The sequence below is a fragment of the Mirounga leonina genome, unplaced genomic scaffold (assembly GCF_011800145.1).
Source record: "Mirounga leonina isolate KUSES-001 unplaced genomic scaffold, KU_Mleo_1.0 Mir_173, whole genome shotgun sequence".
NCBI classification, from domain to species: domain Eukaryota; kingdom Metazoa; phylum Chordata; class Mammalia; order Carnivora; family Phocidae; genus Mirounga; species Mirounga leonina.
Genome location: NW_023270447.1, coordinates 65668554 through 65682959, shown reverse-complemented (window position 1 = coordinate 65682959; position 14406 = coordinate 65668554). Strand labels below are relative to the sequence as shown.

The following is a 14406-nucleotide window of genomic DNA, read 5'->3' as shown; positions in this document are numbered from 1 at the left end:
CTCTCCACCACTCAGCCTCCCCTGCTTCAGCCTTGCTGAGCACCGGCCTGTTGATGCCTTGGGGTCTTTGCCCATGCTGTATTCCTCTCCCTTTGACAAACTTCTCCCCCTCCTTTAATACCTTATTCAAGTGTCCTCTCCTCCACCTATCTTCTCAAGCAACCCCAAAACTCTTGGTCTCTTTTACTTCTGTGTTTCCACAACAGTGGATACAAATGTTTGTTCCATCATTTGTCATACCATTTTATATATTTTTGTATGCTCATCTTCCCCATGAAGCCGTGAGCTTTTTGAAGGCAAGGTCCGTGTCCTATTAACACCTTAACAATATAAAGCACCTGGCACACAGTAGGGGTTCAATAAATGTCTAATAAAATACAGATAGACAATAAATATAAGAAAAAGTGCTCAACCTCCTTAGTAGCAAGAGTAATGCAAATGATAACAAAAATGAGGTGCCATTTTCACCCACTTGTAAAAGTTGTAAAAGATTAAAATTGTAAAAGATTAATAATATTCAGTTCTGATGGAGATGGAAAGGCATAGGCTGGTGGGGGCAGGAATTGCTACAATCTTTTGGAAAGAACTATAGCTCCATGTGCTGACAATTAGAATGTTGATTATTCAATATCACTACTGTGAATTTATCCTATAGAAATAAAAGCACCAGCATATAAGCTGTGGTAGTTATCTATTGCTATGTAACAAATTGCCCCCCAAACCTTAGGGCCTTGAAACAACACACATGTATTATCTCACAGTTTGGGTCGGGAATCCAGGCACTGGGTCTTCTGGCTCTAGGTCCCTCGCGAGGTGTCCACCGGGGTTGTGGACATCTGAAGGCTTGACTGTGGATGGATCTGTTTCCAAGCTCACTTATATGGTTGTTGGCAGAATTCAGCTCATTCAGGGCTTTTGGGCAGAAGTCCTCAGTTCCTCACCAGTGGTGGACCAGAGGCCGTCCTCAGTTCTTTGCCAGGTGGCCTTGTCTATGAGAGCAAACACATGAGCAGAGCCAAAGAGAAAATATCAAGAAGGCAGACATTGGCATTTTTTGCAACCAATCACAGAAGTGAATCCTATTAATTTTGCTGTATTCTATTCAGGAGAAGCAAGTCACTAGGTCCAGCTCTCATTCAAGGTGGGAAGAATACACAAGGGCATGACTATAGGAGGTGAAAGTCATTAAGTGCATGCACGTGCATGCATGTGGATGTGTGTGCGTGTGTGTGTGTGAGCATGAATCATGAAGAGAGATATGGAAAGCTGGGGAAAGAACACCCCAAACCCTTGGCAGGGGTTACTGGGGAGAGAAACAGGTTTGGATAAGTAGGAAAATTGGGAGGAACAGATTCTTGATTTTTTTTTAAATAAATCTCTATTTTGTTTGACTTAGTAGACATTCCTTTTACAACTTAAAAATTAAAGGAATAATGATACAAGGTAATCAACGCCAAAAGTGTCTGGGGAATTGAAAGAGGGAAATTCATCCTAGCTTGGAGAGAGGTGGGGAGAATCAGGGGAGGCTTCACAGAGGAGCTAGTGTTTGAAGTGAGCCTTGAAATATGAGCTGGGTCGGGACGTGCAGAAACGGCAGGAAGGACATGAGGAGGGAAGAGCACAATGGAAGGCATGTTAACTGTCCCAGGGCCAAAGAGTGGTCAAGGTGACACAGGTAGACAGAGCACAAGCACACAGCTGAGGCACCCAGGCCAATCTGGCATGTGTCTACCTGGCTTTCTCCATCCCTGAGTCCAAGGAGCTGCAGAAAGTTCTATAGAAACTTTGGCTGCAACTGAATCCCTGAGTCTCTGCAGAAGGTTCTAGACCTTTGTACTTGCTCATACTGCTTCTAAACTCAAGCCACAGCACTGGTCCCATTCTGAGAGGCCCGGGAGCAAAGCCCTTAGGAGCCTGAACCCATCCAATTGGGTCTCCCCCGAGGGATACAGCAAAGGAAGGAGAAATGCCAACATTGTGCTTCTCTCTCCATGGCTCCCCTTAAGGGAGCCTTCCCAAAGACAGAGTCCACACTGTGGTTGTTCTGTAGGGCAAAACCCTTTATGCCTCCTTGGCCATTAACGTCATCAAATTCACCAACCCACCTCCAGAGAACACTGGCTCCATCACTACCCCAGGCCTGGGGCCAGCCCCAGTTCAGTTATCACTTGGACAAAAGGGAAATTACAACCACAAGGCTGGACCCCAGAAAGGGGCTTGGTTATTATGTAAATGTAAACCACAAGAAAATTCATCCTTCAAAGACTCTCCCTGATCATGTGCTCTGGGACAGGTCCCACGCTGGGCACCAGGGAGGAGGAGAGACTGAGACCCAGCTCCCTGCCCTATAGGGGCTGTATAGGGGTCAAGAGACATGAATTAAACCATTCTAGAGCAGGATGGTGTGGACCATAAGGGAGGTGAGGAATCAAAGATGGTTTCACAAAGGGGAGGAGATGCATGGACTGGGTTTTGAAGAGTGAGTAGGAGTTTGGTGGAAAGAAAGGGAGGACAGGCACTTCAAGCAGAGCCAACAGCACAGGCCAAGACATGGCATCTGGACCAGCAGTTCAGTGTGGCCAGAACTTGAAGGAGGAGATGGCAGGGGAGGAGACAGGATTGGCAAAAGGTGAAAGAGGAAAGGTAGGTTGGGTCAGCCGGTGAGGAGTTTATAAGGCCAAGTGTAACTCAGGGACCTGTGGCTAATTAAAGATGCTTGTAGGAAGCAGACCCTCTGGAGAGAGATATGGGGGTGGAGGGGGAAGGAAAGACCAGACAGGGAAGAGACCTTTCACTTACTTCCTTCAGGGTTTTTTATAACAAATCTGTATTATTATTATAATATATTGTTAGTATTTTAAACTTTCTCTCTTGGCTAGGATCACAAATAATTCACTATAGCTGCCATTTATCAAGGACTCATGCACATGATCTTGCTCATCCTCACATTAGCCCTCTGAGAAAGATACTATTATCCCCACTTCCCAGACGAGAAACTAAGGCTTGGGAGAACAAGTAATGCTGAAGGTCACACCCGCAGAGAGGTAAATGCACCAGAATTTGAACCTGGGTCTTCTGATCCCAAGCTCATACTCCCGACACTCCACTCCGTAGCCTCCTGGGAGCACATGTGAGAGGGAGGGGAGTTCATCATTTTCACAATGGCCCTGAAGCCAGAGACAAAGCACATACTCGGGACAGCAGAGCCACATTCAAACCATCTGGAGAGGACGGTGCCCTGGGCACAGAGCCAGGGTGCCAGGATGCAGTGTATCAGGCGCAGATGTGAAATCCTGGACTTGGAAGCAAAGCCCTGCCCAAGGAGAGGTGGGAAATGTGCGTCCTGCCTGGGACTTGCACACCCTGCTGAAGTGTGCACACCCGGAGGCCAGACCTGCGTCCCACTGGAGGTGGTGGACAGTTGGCTGAATGGGGATGAGCTCCAGGCTGACTTCAGCCCATGCCTGTGGGGACTCCCTGGCTCGTTTGTCCTCATGGTCATCCCTGCTCGCGTCTCCTCTGGGGGCCCGGATGAAGCTGGAGCCCAGCCCTGAAGCACCCCAACCAAGAGACAAGCTGAGACGGGGCTGAGGTTCTTGGGGAGGTGGAGGAGCCCACTGTGTGACTTCGGGGAATTTCCATAAGTAAGCGGTTTTTAAGTTTGTTAAGCCAAAGCCCCTTCTGCTGGATTGCATCCTATCTAGAACCCAGTACATTAACTAGGTAAGAAGCAGCTGGGGGGGGGGGGGGACTCCCTGCTGGTCTTCCTACGTGCAGCCCCCGCCCCCAGGTCCCTGAACACTGAGTGAAACCCACTGAACTAGATCCCTTTGCAAAACCCCTGACTCAGAAAATGCTCTGACCCTTTAATCCCTAGTGAATAATCACAGAACACACTAACACCTATTGAGCACTAACTATGCGCCAGGCACTAAACTACGGGCTTCACACAAATCTTCTCATTTAATCCTCATCAGAAACCTATGAAATGGGTTCTATCACCTGGCAGAGACTGCCCGCTGCCCGCCAAACTCTCTTCGTCCCTTCCTTGAAGGACAACTGAAGCCGGACACACGGCTAGACTACATTTCCCAGCGCCCTTTACAGCGCGGTAGAGCCACGTGACCAGGCTCTGTCCAATAGCACGTGAGCAGAGGCACTGCGTCACTGCCAGCCGGGGCGGAGAAGGGAGTGAGTGGAGCCCCCACCCTCTCTCCACCTCCTGCCCTTGGCAGGGACAAGAGCCACCAGAGCGACTGTAGAAGCCTGGCGTTGAAGTGGTGGGTTGGGGTCCCTGAATTTACCCAGTGTGGCAGCGCCCTCTGCTGACCTGGAGCCCACCCACCTGTGCCATTACCTGAGAAATTTCCACTCGGTTTCAGCCACCACGGTGTACATGGGTCTGTGGGGCACGGTCTGACCTTCCAGATCCTCAGTGCTCGGAGGAGGAAGGCGGAAGACATGAAATAACTTTCTAAGATCATCTAGAGTGCGGCAGAATCTGGAGCCATTGAATCTGATCCGAAAGTGCCTGCCCTCAATCCATGACACCCACCCCCGGGGGTTATAAAATTAGTAATGCCCAAACTAGGAGCCACCAAGATGTCCTTCGGTAGAGCAGGTGAATGGAGAAGTAAACTGTGGCATGTCCAGACAGTGGAGTTATTCAGTGATAAAGAGAAATGAGCCATCAAGCCATAGAAAGACATGGAGGGATCTTAAATGCAAATCACTAAGTGGAAGAAGCCAATCTGAAAAGGCTAGGTGCTGTATGATCCAAATGTATGACATTCTGGAAAGGGCAGACCTATGGAGACAGTGGTTGCCAGGCATTCAGGGGGAGGGAGGGATGAATAAGTGGAGCACAGAGATTTTTAAGGCAGTGGAACTACCCTGTATGATACTGTAATGGTGACATTTGTCAAAACCCACAGAACGTACAACACAAGAGTGAACCCCAGTGTAAACTAAGGACTTTAGTTAATAATAATGTATCAACTTCGGTTCATCAATTGTAAAAAATGTACCACACCAATGCAAGATGTACATAATAGGGAAAAGTGGGGACGGGGTTTAGGGAAAATCTCTGTGCTTTCTGATCAATTTTCCTGTAAACCTAATAAAACTTCTCTAAAAATAAAGTCTATTAATTTAAGTATATAAAAATTTAAATAAATATATACAGCTTCAAGGAAAACTCATGTATGAAAAAATTAATACTATTTTGCCACATGCAGTACACTTTGATTAGAAACCATTTAATTTTCCCAGCAAGCTGTGATGTGGGTACTGTTATTATCTCATTTCTCAGATGAAGAAATTGAGGCTCAGAGAGGCCAAGTAATTTGCTGAAGCCAAAACTCCCATTTCTTTGACTTCCCATCACCCTCCCTCCCTAAGAACTGCTCCCTCCACCTTCCACTGACGGAGGTTTGCCCTCACTAAAACGGGGCTCGGATTCCCCAGCCCAGAAGAGCCTGCATGCAGGTGACAGTGTGCCACGCCATGTGGATAAAGGCTCACAAGAGCCCCATGAGGGACACTACAAGGTCATGGGTCACCTAGCAAACTAGCCCCCCAGCCTCCCTGTGCAGTGCTCCTTCATCTGCAGAGCACTCACTCAGAACAGATCAGTGCCACTCAACACACACACACGTGCATGCACACACACACCCTTCCACTTTGTCATTGACTCTCTAACATACAGGCTTTGGAGATCCAGGGGACGAGATGCTTACACAAGCCAGCATTTCTCACCAAGAATGGAGGGTCATTCGGGGACATTTTTTTTTTCCTGGAGATTGTCAAGACCTCCTTCAAAATGCATAACCACACCTGCACATTAGCTCAAGGCATCACTTTCCCTGCTCTCTGTAACCCCTGGAGGGGAACTGAAGGAATGTATCAAATTCTTAATTTAAGAAAAAAAAAAAAAAATCTCTGGCGCCTGCATGCGGCGGAAGGGCCATTTCGTATGTTGGAAGCGTTATGAAGAAAGTAGCTGCCTGGAAAATCCTGACTGACCGTGGTTCCTGGGATGCACTGCCTCCCCGTAAAAGAAATAGGACCTGATCCAGCTTTCGTGTTTAAAGAACATAAATGCAGGCCAGGGACAGCATGATGTCTGTCAGGGCTGTGGACCATCCATTACCTTATGGCAGGATGAGATGATTTGGAACGTACTGAATTTTATTAAATGTGCTGGCTCCGTTCCACTGTAAGTGGCAGGGACAGCACTGGGGCTTGGGGCAAGCAGCCCCAAAAGCTGTCAATGCCTTTAAAAATGAGGGGTCCGGGGCGCCTGGGTGGCTCAGTTGTTAAGCGTCTGCCTTCAGCTCAGGTCATGATCCCAGGGTCCTGGGATCAAGCCCCGCATCGGGCTCCCTGCTCTGCGGGAAGCCTGCTTCTCCCTCTCCCACTCCCCCTGCTTGTGTTCCCTCTCTCGCTGTGTCTCTCTGTGTCACATAAATAAATAAAATCTTAAAAAAAAAAAATGAGGGGTCCCTGGGTTACCATCCCCCTCCTCTGGAAGGGCCCACCAAAGCTCTGGGGTCAGACAGGCCCCACCATTTCCTGGCTATGTGATCCTGGGTATGCTACCTAACCTCTCTGAGCCTTCATTTCTTCCTCTGAAAAAGATTGACAAATGATGACAGGATCTAATGAGATAACGTAGGTCAAATACGTGGCACATGGAAATGTTCAGTAAACATTAGTGCTTTCGTGATGATGACGATGATGTGAGTGCTAGCCAGGGTCTTACAGATGATCTCATCCAATCCTCTCACTATGAAGATTGGAAAGTTGAGGCCCAGAGAAGGGAAGAGACTTGCCCAAGGTCACCCAGCAAGCTGGAAGACCTGGGGACTAGAACCCTTGTCCTTGTTTCTTAGACCAAAGCTTTCTCCACTGCGCACACTGGTCACACTCTGAAAATATCTCAGACATGTAAAGACTATGCCAACAGCCATGTGAGTTCTGTAGCAGAAGCCAGGCCTGGGATGTCCCCTTCCACCAGCCCACCTGGAGTTCCTGCTCAGCTCTCCTAAGGGCTAGGGCCTGCCTTGGCCCCTCTCTGTGAACAAGTGGTTGACAGAAAGTGAGGAGAGTAGAAGGGAATCCTTCTGCCTTATGCCAGATGTCTCTGTTCCTAGAGAAGCCAGCAGGAGACCTGGGTGGGTGGGTGGGTCATCAGCTCTCCAACCCAGCCCTGCCTTCTTAAACTCCACTCCAGAAGTTAGCCCTTTGCTGCTCAGGCCTCCTGGTGGGTGCCTCTGGTCTTCAGGACTAAACCAGGCATTGAACCTTTGCAGGGGCTCTGCATAGACACTGGAAGATCCCGGCCACAAACCTACCAGAGGGGCCTTGTCTGCAGGGGTGGCATTTTCCAGGGTCCCCCAAAACCACTCCTTTGTGTCCCTTTCTGAGTCCTTCTGAGTGGGCAGCTGGCTTTACTACCCTCCCATCTGGGGAGCACAGACGGGTCCAGGCCCTGTCCCTGTGAATAGAAGAGGATGGGATCCAGGCAAGTGCCCTGGCTGGGTTTGCTGGGGTTTGGAGAGCATGGCTAGCCTGTGTTCCTTTCCTAAAGGTATCCATCATTATCAGCCCCCCAGAGCCTCTACTGAGTGGAACCAGCCATGTTCTGTATCACCGGACCCCATCACCACCTGGCCACAGCTCATTGACCAAGAAAGGAACACCTGCCTCAAAGACAGCTCATCCATTAGCTGGACAGCCATCCTGTGAACAGGCCACAGTCATATATGGAAGAATTTGAACTAAGAGATTTGGAGTCAACGGCTATGTGGATGGTGGGGAAAGGTAGTATGAAGGTAGGCTGCTTAGAGAGTCATGTGATCTCAGAAAGCTGAAAGAAGGAGGGTAGTTTTATAGGAGTGATGGAGTGTTGGTGCTGATGAAGGTGGAGAGGAAGAATCCCAAAGGGACCTCTGCAGAGTGCTGAGACAGGAATGCAGGCCAGATGCTCAGACTAATGGAAATCAATATTAATTAGGGTTCCTTTCCCCCGCAAGGTGGGAAGATTCCCCCAAAGAGTCCAGAAAGAGAAGCACCAAGGCCACCACGGTGTCCACAAAGCAATGAAAGCTAAAGGTATTCATGAAAGAGGTTGGCATTAATCCTTAGGAAAGGAGATGCACACAAGGCCCCCAGATATAAAAGGAGTAGGTCCCTGGGGTTGAGAACTGATGGAAACAAGAGAAATTCTCTCAAACCCTGAACCAGAGCTCAGCCACGGGCTAAAGGCCATGGCTTCCTTACCTCTGGCTGCTATTTTCCAGCACCCGGATGGGTATTTTTTTCCTGTGGAAAGTAGCAGACATTTGGAAGTTCAGTTTCTGAAAATGCATCAAAAGGGCAGGAGAGGCCCTTCTGCCTCCTTCTTGTGTTTAGAACGAAGACTGACTGAATGGTCTCAGCTGGAGGAAGAGAGAAGGGAGGCTTTTTGCAATGAGAAGTTGCTGTGGGTGATCAGGCTGCACAGAAAGCTGAGGGACCCCCTGAGTCATCACTGCTAATGAAGTTAATTGGGGAGGAAGGAAGGAGGCTGGAAGGAGGTGGCATAATGGCTTGAAGAAAAGATACCTGGCTGCAAGACCTGGCTCAGGTCTTGAAGTAGGTCTCATGTAGCTATGTCCAGCAAATTGGGGTTATATCCATTAACAGTCAAGGCTTCTGTGGCTGGAAATAGCCCAACCCAGTCCCAAAAGCTAAGCCACAGGGTCTAAACAGAGTAGGATCAGACACTGGAAACATCCCCCAGCCCCCCAAATTCCACAGTCAATATGGGCAAAGTGAGGAAATGTCCTGTGAGCTGCTGCTGAAGAATCTACTCGGGTAGCCTGGGTAGCCTGGTTCCTCCTCCCCGGGGCCTTGGTAGGGCACTGAGAACACCGGGAGATCAGCAGAGAAGGGAGACCGTGCTCTGGAGGGCCACAGAAGTGATACGTATAAACTCAACGATCTGATTTGGACAACTGCTCCTCCTCCCTCTCTGTGGGGGCTCGGGGATGACAGAAGAGGTGGACACAGGTCACAGGATCCATGAGGATATGGAGGGCAAGAGTTCACAAGCAGAGTTCACAAGCTTGGGGGACAGGCTAGACTTGAAGATTTTCCTTATTTCCAAACATGAGGTGCCACACTCTGGAAAGAAAAGAGGACAACGTTTGGCTCTATTCCTTCTTCAGGTGCCTCATTCAGACAATGCCTTAGCCTGAATCCAACCATCCCCAAGGCCAGTTCTCCCCAAGCAGATGGGCTGCAAGGTTGACAACGCAGCCAGGGCTGGAACCACCTATCTCCTTTACATGAGTGGGCTTGATGTCTGCCTGAGCGAAGCACCTGCTTGCAGGGGCATGGGAGATTGCATTATTAGCGTTTCGTGACCTGCGGGAGCAGATTAGGAGCCACTGAGCTGTAGGATTATCCATGGATCTCACTATCCATTCACCACTCCAGCTATGTTCCCGGGAAAGCGATCTGGAGAGGCCCAGAGACGTCAGGATGGTGAGGGTTGCTGTGCCCGCAGCCTACTGAGCCATGCCCACAGGGGATCAGCAACACGGAACAGACGTACCTGGGACCGCTCCCTGCAGGCACCATCCATCTCTCTGGACACCATGAGACCATCCCTGTGATGTGATCAGAATCCCATTCTTGACCACCACCTTCTGGCTTCATTCAATTTCCCTCTTCATGCTTCGGCCTTGGGTTCATGGGTGACTTGGCCTAAACTTTCCGATAAGTGCCTGCCTACGCCCAGAAAGGCTGACCTTCCCCCGTTCCAGGAGGCTTTTCTAAGGCCTGTGTTTTTTCCACTTACTCATTCCACTGATCTTGGCTAGAATTAGACCCAAAGTAGCAGTTCCCTCAAACCAAAGATAGGCACGATCTCACAGAGGCCTCTCTTTCCAGCCAAATCAGATGGCCAGCAAGTGTCCAGAGTTTTGCAGACCCCACCTCCATGTGGCCCGCCTCTGGGCCCACGTGATGATTTGCCCCATAACACTCCCTCATCTTCCCCAGGAGGCTGTGACCCACCCCCAGCCATGGCCCATTGCCTTCCCCCACATGCTAACGACAGTAACAATAAAGCCAAAGCCGGGCACTGTGCCAAGTGTTTCACATAAATAACTCAGAGAATTTTCACAATTACCCTGACTGAGGGTAGGTATTTTCCCCATTTTACAGGTGACGAAACGGAAGCTCATAGATTTACCAAAGGGCACCCAGCTAACAAGTGGCAGAACAAGGATTCTAACTCATGCCTGTTTAACTCCGAAGATAGGGCTCTTCACCCTGGTCTAGACGTCCGCCAATGCCCTGAAGCTCCCACAGAAGGGGTCAGGCCTTTCCATGTTTAGAGCCTACATGGCCACTTCCTGCCCCTGCCGACCTTTGACTCAAGTAGATCTCTCATCTGCCCCATCACTAGATCTCGGGGTCTACATTCAGCGCCAGTAGGTACCCTACAAATATCTGACAACAAAGGGATGAAAGAGTTAGCAAACCCTTATGTTTCCATTCCAGGTTCAAGTGTATATCTTGACTACTCCAAGGCCAAGAAGACCGGACCCAGCTCCTTTTGTGGATGCTTTCTACTGAGGGGGTCTCTGTACCTTCTCTCTGGGCACCCTCCCTCTTGTGTCACGCCAGAATTCCTCTATACATTTTCAGGTTTTCTTCCTTCAATATTTGATTCAACAAACACCTATTAAGATCTACTGCATGCCAGGCTCTAGGGACTCAAAGATGAATCACAAACCACCAGCCCTCCTGAAGCTTACTGTCCAATGGCCGGGGAGGAAGACCCAAACATGGTAACAGGAACTCAGGTCAAACTAAGACACCACCTGTGAGGCTTGGAAATGCTGTGAGAGAGGCTGTCAGGCCAGGATCTGCACCATCCTCTGGTCCCGAAATCAAACCTCTGCCTTTACCACAAGCCCCCCAGTCAGGCACTCACCTGCCCCTGCCTCCTTTCTCTCTTTAGTTCCAAGAAGGGGTGGAAAGATCACCAAAGCCCTTATGGCCTCTCATAAGCATCATGCCCAAGATGTCATGGGGTGAGTTTGCAGGAAAAGCTCAGGGGCTTAGGAGATGCTGAGCTCCGCCTGAGCCCTACGGTTATATTAACAGAAGAATAGGCCCACTCACAGAAGGTGATTGTCCATCTAGACCCAGGTTGAAACTCAAATGCCCAGGTGCCAAGCATCCTCTAGAGCAAATGGTGAAGGGGCTGGGTGTAAGTGTTGGGAAAGAAGCACAGCTTGGCCTGGTTTGGACTGGGGCAGGCTGGAGAACACAGGTCTGCCCCAATATGGCCAGCCTCCACTCAGCCCAGCAAGAGCTCTGTCCTGTGGGAATGCAGGCCCAGTGTGGCCTGGTCATACTCTCGAGCGTTTTCTTATTCTTGAGTGTTTCCGTTATCTACTGTGGTGTAAAAAAGCAGCCCCAAGTTTAGTGGCTTAAAGCTACCCCAAGGGGAGGAGGAACGGGGTGGGGGTGTGTAACCGGGACAGAGTTTCTGGCTGGGCTGACCAAAAGCCTCTGGAGATGGATAGTGATGACAGTCGTGCAGCAATGCGAACGTACTTAATGCTGACCTGGAGGCTTCAAAGCGGCTGGAAAGGTAAATTTTCTGTTATATATATAAAAGCACACTAGAAAGTGGTGAATTTTATTAGTGTTAAGTTAATAAAGTTGATAAATATTTTAAATTTTCAATTTTTCTCATCAGACGACACTAAATTTCACTTAGTGTAATTTTAACTGACTATGCAATGCAACATAATGGCAGATCGATCCACTAATAGAAACATAAAGAAAATATTTTCTTTGCCAAAAAAAATGCCCCTGCAATGATTTCTTGTATTTTTATATTTATTATTTTTCATTTTGTTTTTTTTTAAAGATTTTATTTATTTATTTGAGACAGAGAGAATGAGAGAGAGAGAGCACATGAGAGGGGGGAGGGTCAGAGAGAGAAGCAAGCTCCCTGCCGAGCAGGGAGCCCGATGCGGGACTCGATCCAGGGACTCCAGGATCATGACCTGAGCCGAAGGCAGTCGCTCAACCAACTGAGCCACCCAGGCGCCCTATTTTTCATTTTGTGTGTTGACCAGGGCTCCTCGATTCTCCTTCACATCGCCTCTCAGCTGGGTTTCTTCCCAAGCAGGACGGTCTCAGGGTGCTAAGAAAGGGAACAGACGTTGCAAGACCTCTTGAGGCCTAGTTTTGCAGCTATGTGACACCACTTCCACCAGCATCCAGCCATGGGGACAGAACCAAAGGGAGTGCCTTGAGAGAAGGCATCTACTATAGGAATCAGACCTGACACAATTACGGGAGGAGCTAAGGAAGCGAAAGTCAGGAAGAAAAGTTGGAGCGCGAGAGAAGGAGCCACTAACCAGAGAAGCCAGGTGCATCCAGCATCAAGGTGGGACCCTGAAGGGGGAGCTGATGAAGAGGTCGGAGCAGAGCTCCCAACTGCGTGGGTCTGCAGCCAAGTGTCTGCTGGTGGGCTGAGCTGAGGGTCAGTGGGGGAGGCAGCCGGAGGTAGGAGCTGACCACAGAGGAAGGAGAGAGGGACAAGCTGAAACTCGCTGGACACCTCTGCATCTGCCACTTCTCCTATGATGACCTTCAAGAGTAATGGCCGCCGTGTCCCTTCCACCTCTCGATCTTCTGCGGCTTCCTCTTTGGCCAACTCTAATGGGGGTCCGCACAGGGAAGGGGAGTCCGGGTTCACCAAGTCCATTCAGTATAAACCACCATAACCAGTGCACTTACGGGGACAACAGAGTAGAAGGTTAGAGATCAGGGTTGTCCTGACAACTCTAGGAGGTATGCTCTCCAGACGCGGCAGGGGCCTCCACCCTATAGAGCAGACTTGTTTTAAGCACCCCCAAAAAAGAAGATGTAAGGAAGGCAATACAGAGCCTTAGAAACCCAGGCAGACCTGGGTTTGGTCCCAGCACCTCAGCGTACCAGCTGCGTGAGTTTAGACAAATTGCTCAAGCTCTCTGAACCTCAACTTCTCTATCTTAAAAATATAAAACAAGAGCCCCAGCTTCATGGATTTGCACCTGGCATGGTGCCTGACTCCAGAGTTGGTACTCATTACACTCCATTTCCCTTTCCCCCAATTCCTGGGAGTAGCTGCACCTACCATGGGCCAGGTGCATAACGGAAAGCACAAGAAATATCTGCTTAATTGTGCAATTTCTGGGAGGGCAGATTTTGGCTGAGATAAAGGGGAGCTAGCACCATAACCACCCATTCCTGGCAGGGGCCCTATTTGGGGGAGGTAGTTCTCATTGATACAGGTATGCAAGCCCATTGGGAAATGAGTTGGACTGGCTGAGTTCTAAGAACTCCTATGGCTCCAATAAATTATGACTCTACAAAAAGCTCAATGAGTTTATGAAGCATTTTCCCCATCAATTTTAGAAATGCTGCATGTTTATTATAAAGTGCCCACCTCCATTCACTGCTAATGGGATTATTAATTAACACAAACTTTCTGAAGGGCAATTTGACATAATGTATCAGGACCCTTAAAAATATCTACACCATTTGACCCTGTGGGAATTTGTCCTGAGGAAATGATCTGTAATGTGCTCAGAGATATAAGTACAAGAATGTGGCTTGTTATTTATAATAGCAAAAAAAAAGTGGAAATAATTGAACTGTCCAACAATAGAGGAATGATTAAATAAATTAGAGCACAGCCAAAAGATGGAAAACCATGCTTCCATTAATCTTGAGGATTTTCCCCACAATTATCCTTTAGAAACAAGAAAAATCTCTTTAAATTCTAGTTCTTAGAAAGAGTGTCCTATTAAGTGCATTCTCTCTTGGTTACTTTATTTTAAACAACAAAGTACTGTTTGGGGAAATCACATTAGCCCTCCCTGACCTCAATCAGTGCTAGTTTGGAATGTTTAAAGAGGTCACCTGCCGGCATTGGCAAAAAGGAGATAGAGAAATTTAACAGGAATTTTGTAATTATTCCGGGGGTTACGACCTCACAATTGCAAGTGTTGGCTGTCATTGTAAACAAGCTTTTAAAGATCACTTTTAAAGCAATACAGTAAGTAGTTATGTCGTAGAGATCACTAATACACACTTACGGGACAAATAAAGACTGTCCTAATATTATGTAAATAGGTACTTGTGGCTTGGAATACAATTTCCAGAGACAACACTGTACACAGATTTTAAAAGTGTTGCATCTCAATCTCAAACAAGTTAGACCGAAAAATGGAAATGATGTGCTCTGGACAGCTCTGCTGGGTAATTCACAAAGCGCTCTGGGGATGATAAAAGCACAGATGTCAAAGATACCAGTGGGGTCAGTACAAGATGTGAAAGTGGAAA

At 48.4% G+C, this 14406-nt stretch overlaps 1 protein-coding gene across 6 annotated transcripts in view; it reads right to left on the bottom strand.

Annotated features, from left to right (window-relative positions):
- The window catches only part of LOC118019677, a 166873-nt gene that overhangs the window by 65701 nt on the left and 86766 nt on the right, over window positions 1-14406 (bottom strand). The gene's annotated exons all lie outside the window — the stretch shown is intronic.